Here is a 14591-nt window from a genome sequence, read left to right on the forward strand (position 1 = left end):
TCCTCGAGTTCCCAAGTGGCTTCGTCCTTAGAATGATTTGACGACTGGTTTTCAAGAATTTGATAGCCCTTAGATGGGTGCGACATTCAGCTTGAGCGACAACACGGATCAGATGCTCCCTATAAGTGAGATCATCTTACACGGGTTGAGCTTTTCAAACCAGGTGGTTGTTGCAATAAGACTTGCGACTCAGGGCATTGGCCATGATATTAGCCTTGCCAGGGGTATAAGAAATACCGTAGTCATAGTCTGTAATTGTTTCCATACATCGCTATTGACGGAGGCCAAATCTAGCTGAGTAAAAGATTACTTCAGACTTTGATGATCGGTGAAGATCCCGCAACGATTATCAAGAAGAAAATGTCGCCACAATTTCAATGCAAATTTAACGGCAGTAAGTTCAAGGCCATGGACTTGATAGTTCTTCTGGAAAGACATCTTGAAATTTACAAACGACTAGAGCGTTTTCAAACATCCTAGGAATAAATCCATGCTTCGACATTTCGAACAAGATGAGCATGGTAGCTTATTATCTCACTCGAAGTATGGAGTTGGTGGACGGTTTAGTGGCGCAAATGATAGAAGTGGTATGTGCTTTCAACCATTACATCCACAGAATGAGGTCGATATTTGGAGGACTTCAAAACAGTGGAGGAAATATGGAATTCCAACCCTTCAATTTCAACGGGGCCGTTGTGACTAACCATGGTGGTTCGACATTGGCCCGCGGAATGCAACTTGGAATTTCGGCCAAGTGATGGTGGTTCCAACAGGTAAGGAACGCTTGTGGCTGTCCCACCATTGAGCAGCGGGACCTTCCAAGTAATAAGCCACGAAGGTGACATAGTTTGCAAGGGCTACATCAGCAAACTCCAACTCGAAAGTGGTGCCACGGAGCCAGTCATCGGCATCAAGGGGTTGAGTTGAGTTGTGGTAGACGACAGGGTTAAGACGTGTAAGTCTTGCAGATTCGCTGGGGCGGGTTGCTGATTCATATTGGGGCGTGTGAACTGAGCCGTTACATTTTCCATAAACTGGCGATTCAGCTCAATTGATGTGTTATTCCTACCATGTATTCGGGAGGTGGTGGATTATTTCCACCACAGTGATGACCAGCGGGTCTAACCATCCCGCTTAAAACATCAGGGAGCAGTTTAACAAGGGGTGGAGCAAGTGTATGGAGTCATTCATGATGTAATCAGAACAATGAGCAAAGGCGCGGTATGTACAAAGTAGTAGTCACTGAAGACATACATCTACATATTCGGAGCCAATTACATGATATTCGTCTGAGATCGAACAAGAGATCCCCCTAGACATACTAGGCGGCACGCATGCACGCGACATAGGGATATAGCAACGAGACATAGCAAAGGCTATGTCAGCGCCGAAGAAAACCTCTGGAGCGATGGATTTGCAAGTGACGGCGCAGGGTGCCCTCAATATGAGGATCCCGCGGTTAGTGAACAATGTGAAGCATATCTAGGCCCTGAATTCGAGAAAGGGGTAACACAAATCTCCGAGTAAATGTGATCACGAGATCCTAATGTTTGATTTAACAAAATCATTTAACCCGAATAGAGGAGAGATCAGAGTCCCAGAGTATAGACGAGGAGTAAAAGATCCTAATACCACCCATTGGCGACGTGGGCCCGTAAGCCACACAACCATGTTAGTAAATCAGTTTTTCAAAGACTAGACTCAACTTCGGCCAAGGAGTTGGAAAGGGGATTCCTACAGGCAGTCGGCTCTGATACCAACTTGTGACGCCCCCGATTCGACCGTACACTATTCATACACGCAAATGTTTACGATCAAGATCAGGGACTCACGGGAAGATATCACAACACAACTCTAGACACAAATAGAAATAATACAAGCTTCATATTACAAGCCCGGGGCCTCGAGGACTCGAATACAAGCTCGATACACAAGAGTCGGCGGAAGCAACAATATCTGAGTACAGACATAAGTTAAACAAGTTTTGCCTTAAGAAGGCTAGCACAAAAGCAACAACGATCGAAGAGGCAAGGCCTCCTGCCTGGGACCTCCTAACTACTCCTGGTCGTCGGCGGTCTCCATGTAGTAGTATCCGTCGGCGGTGGCATCTGGCTCCAGGGATCCACCATCTGGTTGCAACAACCAGAAAGAAGAAAGAAGGGGAAAAGGGGAAGCAAAGCAACCATGAGTACTCATCCAAAGTACTCGCAAGCATCAGATTTAAACTAAGTATGCATTGGTATCAAATGAAAGGGTTGTATCTATGGACTGAACTGCAGAATGCCAGAATAGGGGGGGAAGTCCTAGCCTATCGAAGACTAGCATCTTCAAGCAGCTCCAAGCATCTTGCAGCATAAAGAAGAGTAAAGAATAGCAGTGTAATTATCAAGCATGTTGTAGCAATAATGCCCAAAGATCCTTCCTCGACTCCCTGCGAGAAAGCAATCCCGGAGCCACATAACTTATGTATCGATTTCTAGTTGTATTAGATCAAGATATAAGTCTGAACGTCCATTACCATGGACACTGTATTCGAATATGTATCTTCCCTGCAGGGGTGCACCACGTTTTCCAACACGCTCGATCACTCTGGCCGGACACACTTTTCTGGGTCAATGCCCAGCCTCGGAAGATCAACACGTCGTAACCCTACCTAGGCTCAGCAGAGAGGTCCCCGCCGGTCTACATCCTAAGCACTCCGGGGTCTGGGCCCATCGCCCGTTGCACTCCGGATCGTTGCACGCAGGGCGGATCCAGGCTGCCCGGATAGCGCCGGCCCAGCCGTGCCGCAATGCTGAACTGGATGTCTGACAAAGCTTCGGCTGATACTGCGACGTCGAGGCCCATAACTATTCTCGCGTGGTGGTTAGTGCATAAAGGCCAAAGGCCAACTCAGAACAAATACCCAAACCATAGTGTATTATTAGCTTGCGGAGACGAGCAGAGACTCACGATAATGTGACCCCGTCGCACCGTCTCGAGGAAATGCGGCAAGGGCTAGCCCAGCCCACTCGGGGGCAGCCTGCCGGCCCGGCCGTGCCTCGTAATCATCTTGCGGGTGCTCTCCGGGCCCGCCCGACTTTCGAGGAATCACCCACGGAGGATTCCTCTCGATGTAATCATCAAGGTGAACGTAAGAGGGACCACCCTCGAGGTTCACACTTGAGGTGTTCAACGACAGAGCTGTATTGGGAATGGTGAAAGAGGAAATCACCCTCGATGACCACGACCGAATAGCTACACTACAGAATTATGATCAGGAGTGCGTTATGAGGGATCACCCTCGGCACTCGATAGTAGCTCTGCAGAGTCGAGCAACAAAAGGGGCATGATGTGATGTGAGGTGTCGGGCTCTGGTCATCGATCACGTTGATCGAGTCGTCGATGATGAAGCAGGGGCAACAAGGACAAGGTGGGGGTCACTGATGGATCACTAACCAACCTATACTAAGCAGTTTAGGATAAGCAGGTAGGTAACAAAGCAGGTTACAAAAGCACGCTATGCATCAGAATAGGAGCAATCAATTACAGTAGCAAAATCTAATGCAAGCATGAGAGAATGGAATGGGCGATATCGGGATGATCAAAGGGGGGCTTGCCTGGAAGCTCCGCTGAAAGGGAAGAAGCGTCGTCGTCGACGTAGTCGATCACAGGGACATCAACAGCGGTCTCGGGGTCTACCGGAGAGAAGAGGGGGAAGAAACAGTAAATACATAGCAAGCAACAGAATAACAGGACAGCAGGCAGAGCTAGACGTGTTCTAACGCGGTGCTACACGATACCGGCGAAGGGGATAACATCCAAGCATGCTTTCCCGAAGTTTGGCATTTTCGGACAGACGAAACGGAGGGGGGAAGTTCCATGTTCTCTATGATAGGGGCACGTGACAGATGAACGGAGAGCGTATTCGGATTCATTTCGTCGTTCTGAGCAACTTTCATGTATAAAACTTTTTCATCCGAGCTACGGTTATTTTTCCAAGATTTTTCAAAGTTTTATTGAATTTCCAAATTACTGGATTTAATTTAATTCGAAAAATAGTTAAATAATAAATGCTATGGGTACACAGTAGTGACCCAGCATTAAGCACATGTGGCCGACAGATGGGGCTAGGGGGGCAGTTGACCAAGTCAACAGAGACTAGTCAATTAGTGAATAGTAGGAGTGGGTCCACATGTCATTGACTGTTCTAACTAACTACAGATTTAACTAACTAATATAGTTCATTAGGTTAATTAAGATTAATTAATTAAGTTAATTAAGTGTTTAACTAACTAATTATTTATTTATTTTTATTAATATTTTTTTACATTTCTTTTTTTAAAACAATAACAGGGGCGTGTGGGGCCCCGTTGGCAGTGGCACAGGGGGCTAGCGGTGCGGGCGTTTAGCAGGTGCGGGCGGGGGCGCCCGTGCACCCAAACGGGGCAACAGGGAGCGCCGGCGGAGGCCGTAGCCCGGCGCGGCGGGGCGAGGCTCGACGGCCGGCCGCGGCAGGCGGAAGCGAGCGCAGGGGGCGGCGGCGGGGGGCGAGCGACGGCATGCGACGGCTTGGCCGGCGTAGAGCCGCAGCAGGGGACGGGCAGCGGTGGCCACGCACGGCCATGGGCGCGTGCGGGGGCGAGGGTGCGGGGCCGCGTAGCGGGCGAGGCGCGCGAGAGCGCTGGCGCGCATGCGGCGCAGGCGGCGATAGGCAGCGATGGCGGGAGGGAGCAGCTGGGAGGCAGCGGTGGCTGCGGGCGGCAAGCGGGCGCAGGCCGCAGCGGAGCAAAGAGAGGGAGGAGGGGAGGCGTGGCTCACGAGCGTCGTGGGAAGGGGGCGTCGAGGCACGATGGCACGTTGCCGAGCGGCAGAGGCGGGGTGGCCTCGAGCTCGAGCTCATCGGCGGAGACAGAGCTTCGGCCGGAGCAAAGATCGGCAACCGGCGGGGCTAGCGCTACGGGTCGAAGGAGAGAGGGGAGGGGACATGTCGAGTAGCTCACCGCGGAGCACAAGATGGCTCGGTGAGCGGCTTAGTAGGAGCAGAGCAGGGGATCGAGGCGCCGAGGTTCCGGTGGCCGCGGGCGTTAACGGAGACGACGAGGCCGTTGCGCTGCTCCCCGAGATGAAGCAGAGCACCAGCTCGACGGAGACGAGGGCCCCGGAGCCCGTGGCCAGGACGCGGGGACGAGTCGACGAACGCGGGGAGGCTTGTGATCAAGCCCCAAGTCCAAGGGGAGATCAGTGGCCGCGAGTACGGGCAACGCACGACGACAATGGTGCTCAGCGTAGTGAGGGGGGAAGAGATCTAGGCGAGAGGGGAGAGGAGCGGAGTGGGGCGCGAGTGGAGTCAGGGAGATCGAGGCCAGGGGAGCTAGGGTTCGGGAGGTGGCCACCTTATCCCCGGGGGAAGCCGCGGGATGGCCGCCACGGCATCAGGCGCCATGGTCGGGGCATCGGGGGAAGTGGGTCGGCCTGGTGGTTTAGTGGACCAAAGCCCAGGGGGGAGGCCGGTTCCTTTTATTTATTTTTTATTCTTTTGCTTTTCTTTTATTTGTTTTCTGCTTTCCAATGCTTTTAAAACAAAAACAGTTTTATAAAATATGTGTTTCAACATGACAATTACTCAAAGATAATTTGCAACATTATGAACATTTTTATTGCATGGTTGACAAATTTGAAATTGGACTTTAATTTGAATTTGAATTGAATTCGACTTATGCCTTGGATCAGATGAGGATTAGCAACAGTAAGAGTGATGACCTGGCATCACTAGCATGAGATTATTGTAGCTTAATTATCCGGGTATCACACCAGCTCACCTGAGGGTGGGTGTGTTTCTTTTGTCTCGCGAGCCTGCGTGCTCATCTTCAGGCCATGGCCTTGTAATTCGCTCGCTTTCCGGCTTTGAACCCTCCCAGTAACTAGCTTTCACGAATGCCGTGGGCTTTTGGTTGTGCGCGTGTAATGACTTATGGTCGTAACTCTGCCTGTTCCGTTGTGGGCTTTATTAATTTAAAGCCGGACGCCTCTAGCGTTTTCGTTCTAAAAAAATCCCTTTTCCACAAACATAGTAGAAAACGCGTTAGGCCCTATATATACTAGTAGAATTCCCGTGCGTTGCCACGGGCTTTTGAAATATTTTTCTGAAGTTATATAAACATAATGCATGTCAAATTTCACATTTAGAGAAAAGATAGCTGGGCATAATTGGATAATAATTGAAGTCTACTTCACTGGCAATGTAAATTGATTAAAATAGCAATTTGACGATGTACACATATAGAGCAATTATCTAACTAAAAATACGTTACAAATTAAAATTTACTTGATGCACTTAAGAAATTATCTCATAATCAGGAATGTTGTCTATCCAGTTTTTTTAGCTTACTTGCCCAGCCTTATTCTGACCTCAGCAGCTCAGCTACTCTCTCACCACAACCAGCCCTCTCACTCTCTCACCCCATGCACCCCTCACTCTATGTGTTCCTATGCCGACAAGGCTGACAATACGTAGACGATGAAAGTGACCGTCATGAACTACATTATTCCTCATCTCTTCACCCAAATAGATCTTTCTAACATAGTTCCACCAATTTCTTCTATTTTTCGTGATTGCTCCGGATGGATGGTGCAAACGAAATGCTGTAACATGATGTGTCGGCATCCCTCTAAACACTACCACCATCTCCGCCACCTGAGATATCCTGTACCCTACCTTCAAATCCGTTAATCCCCTGCCCCTTCTCATCCAACGATGACCCGCCTTTAGTTCTTCGTCTTCGTCCCGTAGTCATAGATTATTATTAGACACTCTGTCGACCCGGCCGCCTCTCCCTGCCTAAGCACATGCCACCGCCACCCTACAGCCGGCGAGTGTTGCCACACGTCGCCACTTGCTCAAGTCACCACCTCTGTCAATGCTGACGCCAGTCATCCCCCTAAAATCTACCACCATCTTTAGTGCCCACGACCTCCCGCACCCTGCACTCGAGACCGCTAACCCCTTGCCTCTCCTCCGCCGTCAACACCCACTGCTTCTACTACTCTTCTTCCTCCCTCTTCATACTTTTTTCTCCGTCGACTCTATTGACCCGCCCACCTCTACCTACGAAACCACTTGCCACCGCCATCAACAGTCAGCAAATGTTGTCACACACTACTACCTCCCTCTACCCGAGTTGTCGCCTCTACCGCCGCCCAACCCTCTAAACAGTGCCACAATCTCTAGCGCTCGTGACCTTCCGCACCACAATATATCAATGCTTGGCCATATATGAAGATAAAAGAAGGATCAAGATGGTTCTCTGAAGAAGTCATACCATCTCTTGTCACACATCATGTTCATAGATCGTAGGCATACTCTCTTCTCTCAACTTCATTATCATCATTTTGGACTACAAAATCTAACACTCATGTTCTGAATAATCAGTAGAATAAATTAATTTCAAGAACATGTCATGGGTGAATTATTTGGGTCCATACTTAAAAATAATAATCAGTTATGCCTAAGAGATATTTGGCAGGTTACACCGAATGCCATGTAGAAGCGATACCCAATTTGAATGGATGCATCGTCTTTCGAGTCCGATAAATATCATTGGCATGCAAACTTGAGATACTTTGCCATCACCTGCGTTAAGTATGGCGCCTCTCCGCCGCAAGAAAGAGGTGGGCTTCAGAATCAGATCAATAAAATAAGTGAGATCCGAGATTTCTGGAATCGATGTATGGGCGCAAGAAATTTTTGTCGGAAGATATTGATTAGGTGGGATATAGCCTCCTACCGTATGGCAAGAAAAATCGGTAATAAAAACCAGATCCGAAAGGTGTGCTTTCTTTGGATACAAATCGGTGTGGTTGATGCTTGACATACTTGTTTTGAAAGTTGGCAAGAAATCGGTGTGAGCGAGAGGTCGTGCGAGAGGGTTGAGCAAACGAACTATGTATGGGCTCCCATATTTTTTGTAAATAAAGAGATAAAAACCAATGAGAGGTGAGGCAAAAAAACAGACGAAAAAAACATGGAGGCGAGGCTACCAAGTCATACATTAGGAGTAGAGAATCAGGAATGGATCCGGAAGGAGATCGAGGTGGATCGGAAAAGAATCATTTCTTGCCCGTTTGTAATGTGTTTGGTCGGAGAACGGACTAAAATGATCCCTTAAAGATCAATCTAGCAGGACCTAACAAGGAATCGAGTGCTTACTCAGAGTACCAAACTTCTCCACTTAATAAAATATCCATATACTGACCAGACTGCATATATAGACATAAAACTAACAGGACAAAATAATTCAGTCATTCACGCAAGATAAAATTGGCAGCCAACTGCATTTTCATTTCAAATAGCACTTGGTATCTACATGGACCAGATGACTGGAAAAAGGTTTGCTAACTCTCCTGAAAATGCACACCCGTCAGACCATTGGACATATGAAAACTACCAAGTGGAAATATATATTTGAATAATTTTTGAGTGCACAGATTAATGGGAAAGAATGTCACTTTTAGCGATGAAGACATGATGGTGTTCATGTCTCAAAATTAAGCTAAAGAACACCAATAATGTTTCTACCTAGAAATAAGATGAGAAAGTAACAGCTTAATGATCGAAAAGCTTAACTGAAAGCTATACACGTTCTCTCCTAGCAAGTATATACATGTAATTAATGGTCAAATCTGCCATTGTTCAGATATAACATATATGCAGCTATATATACATGTTTTCTCAAGGCATTTATACATGTATTGGTCAAATAAATAATATGTTATTCAGAGAGTAAATATTAAGTGTAACCTTGTAGCCATCTTTGAGTTGCTCACCATTAGCAAGGAAAGTGGAAGGTCTTTTTGCTTAGAGTTTGGCCAGTAGCAGTGGAGGAACTTCTTCTGTTGAATATCTGCTATGTCTGAATGGGGGCTGATATGCCTGTCCTATAAGATAATCTCCTTGTACGGGACACAACCCTTATAGATAATCTCCATGTACAGTCCTATAGATGGAACAAATTCGGCAGAATATAAGTGAAAGCAGTTTAATGTAGACGGGAACTTCATGTTGCTTTTTCTTCCGCCTGCAATAAAACAAATTAACAGAATCAAAACGAATTTAATGCACACACGTGAAGATGCATATCTATATTTTCTTCTCTTGTTCTTTAAAATCAGATAGCCATATATTTCTTTAGAATCAGACTAAACTCTATGTACTATTACACGCAAGTCCAGGGCAATGGAAAACATAGACCTGATGCGCTGCAGAAACACTTTGACATCCTCCTTCATGATTTTGAACACATAGACCTGGTCTTTGTTTTCAGAAATGAGCTGCTAGACAGGTGACCAATCTCTAGTTGTCTATAGCCCAACCTGATGAAAAACGAGAAAACAAATTAGATGATCTCAAACGAACGGACCCATTGCAACATCTAACTGCACTACCTTGCCATGGAGGCCGGCGCATGTACCTGTTTCTAGCAGGTCGGCACAAAAGAAGATCATGGATGGCCGCCGCTGCTGCTACGCAAACAACATGTGGTCATCGTGGTAGATGTTGGAGGGGGCCAATGGATAGAGAGGACCAGGACGTCGTGCTTGAGTGATTCGACGGGAGGAAGGCGTGGTAATCGTCGTGCCGGTTGTCCTCCATGCCCTCGCCCTCCGACGAGTAGTGAATGCCCGTCTCCCTCCACCGCCACCTCCACCTCCATCTCCTTATATGTATGCCGACGACTTCCCCGACCTACGGCTCGCCATCGGATCCTCGGGTATTGCAGGGAACCTCCAGCACCCACCAACGCATGCATATTCCTCCTACAATGTGCCCGTGTATTGCAACGGGAAAACAATCGTAAAACAATTCATGGATGGGCAGTGGACATGATGAACTTGTACTACTTGTGCTGCATCATCAATCAATTTGCACTATCATTAAAAAAGTGTCACAACCTTTGGCATCAGCAGCGGCGTAGCATTAATCATTCTAGCCGAAATCATGTAATTTGAAATGGATTTGATTTCCAAAACATGAATTTAAAATTCAACTAAAGAGAATTATGTTTTCTTGGTGTATACATTTCAGCTGGTGTCCCCATAATCAAAATATACTACAGATTTTCAGTCAAAAAACATTTTTCATTGTTTAAATAAAACCATTTCAAAGTTGTGCCGCTCTGTGAGTTTTGAGCCATGCTCTTACGTATTTTTGTGCAACTAGGCGATGATAGTAGAAAATGATAAACATGCCAAATCTGGGTCAGAAGAGTGCAAGAAGGCACCTGTCAATAGCAGTGGACCATTTACTGTCGATAAAATCTGGAGCGGGTACACTTAGCACGGTCTGCATTGTAGACTTCCCTCATCAAATCCGTTGCAACTCCTGCAGTGATAACCGGAAATATTAATATAAATAATTAAAATGCGGACAGAGGACATATTATGCGTCAATCATGAACAGTTTGTTGCCAGAAGATCATGTATTGTTGTACTCAAGGCATTGCTAGGTCTCCCATTGAAGAATGTAGCTATCAATTGCCACTGAGAACTACAAGTATCCTGTAGTTGTGCATGGTAAGCTTCTTGAAAAGAATAACTCAATGCAAGCTTGTTACTGAGATGGATTATGCAAAACTCACCTCTATCCATGTTATGTGAGAGAAATTCTAGCATAACTTGTGTTACTTCCGCTGCATCATCAATGAATTTGCACTATCCTAAGAAATTATATGTATCACAGTCTTTGGCATGAACCACGCTGAACTACAATGCTCTTATCCTCTCTACTCTCTGTTTAATACTTATCTCTTTTTTCTTATCTAAATTGAAAAATAAATGTCACCATGGTGATAAACATTTATGCTAGAGCCACAAAATTTAATACCTATATCTTTCTGTCTATCTACAATGCAATATTACGAAAGGCATAACTTCAAAAATTAAACAACGATAATTCAGTAAACACATCATTTGTCTAAATATAATGATGTTCAAAGTTAAAATATAGGGACGAAAGTCCTGCCTGAAGAACCGTCATCACAAGTTCAGCAAACATACCACACACTATAACTTTCTGAAAATATACAGTCTCTAGCCCATTAAGCATATTTTAACAGAAAGTAATGGAAGCACTAACAAAACTAATTAAAAAAAGGTAAGATTGGGATCGAAAGGGTGTAGCTTACGAAGATCATTCCTTTTTCTTGACTACAGTGTGGTCCTAAACTTCTGATCATCACGGCTGCAGTACAGACAACAGAGAAGATTAGACTTGATTAGATTTTGAACTGATTTTCAGTAATCTTCCTGTGTCGTAGGGTACCATGTTCCCTTGAAACTAATATCAACAAAATAATTTTCTTACTCAGTCTTGAGGAACATAATAAAGATACACATAGGGAATTAATATAGAGTAATCCAAAAGAAGAACTAATCAATTGAAAGGTATCCAGATCGTATGAGGAATGAGACAACACCTTCATTAACATGTCAGACCAGGATGAACCAATCTAACAATAGTCAAATAAATAGAGGAGCAGGCATACCGACTCCACTGCGGAAAGAGTGGTTGATTACTTTTCATGCTTATTCCCCAATAGGTATTTTTATCAGATGGATCAAATGAACTCTATCCATAACCCGCCATTCTTGGTATGGTTTGTGGCACAGGATGGTGGTGTCGCACTCCTGCAATTGACATGTGGTTAAAGTATGACCAGCAGCTACATTCACCTCAACATAACTCAGAAGAAAATCCCCACAAAATAAAATTCAAAAGGCATGTAATAATTGATAGAAACCTAGATCAAACAGAGTAAGAAATACCTTAGATTAAGCATTCATAATTTGATTTTGTAGTAAAAATCATAACTTGGTCAGAAAATAAAATACCTAAGACTCTGTTGTATGGGATTTAATAATATGGCATGCACTGTATCCTAAATTCAGCACCAAAGGATATGTTCTTAGATTTTAAATCACCACAATCATGTGAAAAGAAATAATCATCGCTATCTATTTTCATTAGGCATTACCCCAAACACAAGGTGAGCAAGTCCAACAGGTAGATGGAGGGATGGCTGGAATGGGGCAGAGGAGAAAAGGGCATGTTGCAAAAGTTTGTTCTGTCGGGCGGGGAGGAGCAATGCTTGCAGCTAGCTATCTATTTTATACTCGATATGTCATTGACAACCAAGTGAAGCTGCTGCAACTTGTAAGGTGCACGCATGGTGGGTGTCTTGCCATGGTTGCAGCAATGCTAATCTTTCCCTATGTCGCGGTCCATACTGGGGAAACAAATAACCTGCATACTAATTGTGAACATACTCAGAAAATGCATGCAAGGACTGAATATATGGAAGTAAAAAATTGTCGACCTTGCGCCACTGCTACTGCATCATTGCAACAATAAGAATTTACACCCACATCTTGTAGAAAGAAATCTGCACACAACATTAGCTACCAAAATTAAGTACCTTTAGCGGTCATCTCTCACATAGAATTTTATCCCGTTTTCAGCTTTTCTGCACAATCATCTGCAGAGAAACAACGATAGAGTAGATCTTTTCTTTAAGCATTACCAAATCTCCTCATTCATCTGAAAAGAAATAAAAATTTGCATAGCTTTTTTATTCAAGCATTACCTCAAACACATGAGTAGGTCCAAGTGTCCAACAGGTAGACCCAAGGGGGATGACTGAATATTTCATAATCGTCATGTCATCCAAGGTGAAGTGAGGCTGATGCTGCCTGTATGGTACGCGCATGGTGGGTGTCCTGCCGTGGTTGCAGCAACGCTGATCTTTCCCTCGCATGGGGCCGCAATTCCGGCTCTCGGATGGCCGGCGAGCAGCAGCCTCACTTCACCTTATTATCCTCACACTACAAAACACTATTATGCTCACTAAGTTTAAAATACTTTATTCAGGTTAATTTTATTTGCAAACCTAAAAAATGATATTCTGATTTGCACAATATTGACACATGTCATGATTAAGAAAAAACAAAACCTTTGATGACCATGCCACTTGAATTGCATAATTGCTCCACTCAATGTTTTCTCCTTCCAAAATACAAGAATTTCGTTATATGACATGTACCAGTAGAATAACATGTCTAACAGGAATTATCCTGTTATTATAGATTTGACAAATCTGGAAGGCTATGAAACTTTGTTCTAGTTGATCATTAAGCACCAAGTTTAGCACCAGGTGACTGATACCTGCCAAAACAAAGGCTTAAATTGTAGGGAAAGGCAGACCTGGTATATCCATGTGAGTTTAGATGATGTATAGCTCATTGTGGAAACTTGAACCGCTTTTGATTAATACTCTCTGTCTCAATAAATGTGAGAAGCACGCGTGGTCCTGAACCTGGAAATAAAACATGGAAACCTATCATCATACATTTCTAAAAATAAAATTGACTGTAACAGTATTGTCGTACACGCCAAATACCATGCCCCACCATTCTTTACGAATCATTTTATCTACTGGAAATTGTATCTGATGCAAACATGAATATTTTGGGGTGGGCTCAACCAATTTTGCTACAATGAAATTATCCAAACTTACAATGCATTTTCCCTACATGATTTAATGGAATAAAACATAGCGTGATACATGTTCACTCGCACCGCGCATTGCAAATGGTAAAAAGGTTGAACTGGACAAATGTGTGTAAAATAGTGGTTGACAAACCACACCTACTATTGGAGAAGCAACAAAATCGTGGCTCACATTACAAAAGATTACCTCAGAGTTCAAAAGCTCTTCGTGCTCAAGGGCATAACCCATTGGGTAAAAATCACCATGTCTTCAGATTTCAATTCCTTCATCAACAAAATAGGACAACTCAGGTTTCGAGCAATTTGCATAATCACAATAAAAAGCAGACCTGGGTGATTTTTACGAAGCAGTTTTTGGCAATCTTAGGATCAGCACAACCTATACATGAAATTCAGTGCTATAGGTAAAAAGACCAACATCAAACCATAAGCCCTCTATGCCGCCGCCACTTGCCAGATTTCCACCGGCGACATCCTCCAGCTACCTGCTCCTCACACGGTCCTGCGGCCTCCTGCCATCCGTTGCCACCAGCTGATCTCCCGCTGTCTGTTGCGCCACCAGTTGGTGTCCCTGCCATGGGAGAGGAGAACCTGGGGGCGCGTGAGTACAGGCTACGGGGAGAAGATGGGTTGGGGCGAGGGCAGGGAGCTAGCGTTACCTGGGTCGTCGTTCATCGCTGTCACGGACGCGGCGCTCCTGCTCGTCTACCTCCCATTTCGATCTCCTCCTGGAATCGGTGAAGAAAAGAAGAGACGGCAAGGGCGCAGATCCACCGCTCCAATCAGATCCCTTCCATTCCCTTCCCTCCCATTGGGAGAGGGAGAGAAGGTGAGGGGGAGGAGGAGGCCCCCGGTGGTGTCGCCATGGCCGGGCAGGGCTCCTCCCGCTTGCCCGCGACGGGAGGTGGCGGGGGCGGCCGCGACGGGAGGTGGCGGGGGCGGCAGCGACGGGCGGCGGCGTTTGAGGGAGGGGATCGGCGGCGGCTGCGAGGGCGAAGGATCTGGTGTGGCGTCGCTCGAGGGCAAAGGCTTCGCTCGCTCGTTCGCA

The 14591-nt window shown here is 45.6% G+C and overlaps 1 long non-coding RNA gene across 1 annotated transcript; it reads right to left on the reverse strand.

Annotated features, from left to right (window-relative positions):
* Positions 1 to 8694: 8694 nt before the first annotated feature.
* On the reverse strand, positions 8695 to 9574 carry LOC123125405 (uncharacterized). The gene is made up of 3 exons (XR_006461402.1): positions 9450 to 9574; positions 9230 to 9351; positions 8695 to 9056 (listed from the first exon to the last, which is right to left on the reverse strand). It is a non-coding gene; the product is annotated as an uncharacterized lncRNA (long non-coding RNA).
* Positions 9575 to 14591: the final 5017 nt, after the last annotated feature.

The sequence above is a fragment of the Triticum aestivum genome, chromosome 5D, assembly GCF_018294505.1.
Source record: "Triticum aestivum cultivar Chinese Spring chromosome 5D, IWGSC CS RefSeq v2.1, whole genome shotgun sequence".
NCBI lineage: Eukaryota > Viridiplantae > Streptophyta > Magnoliopsida > Poales > Poaceae > Triticum > Triticum aestivum.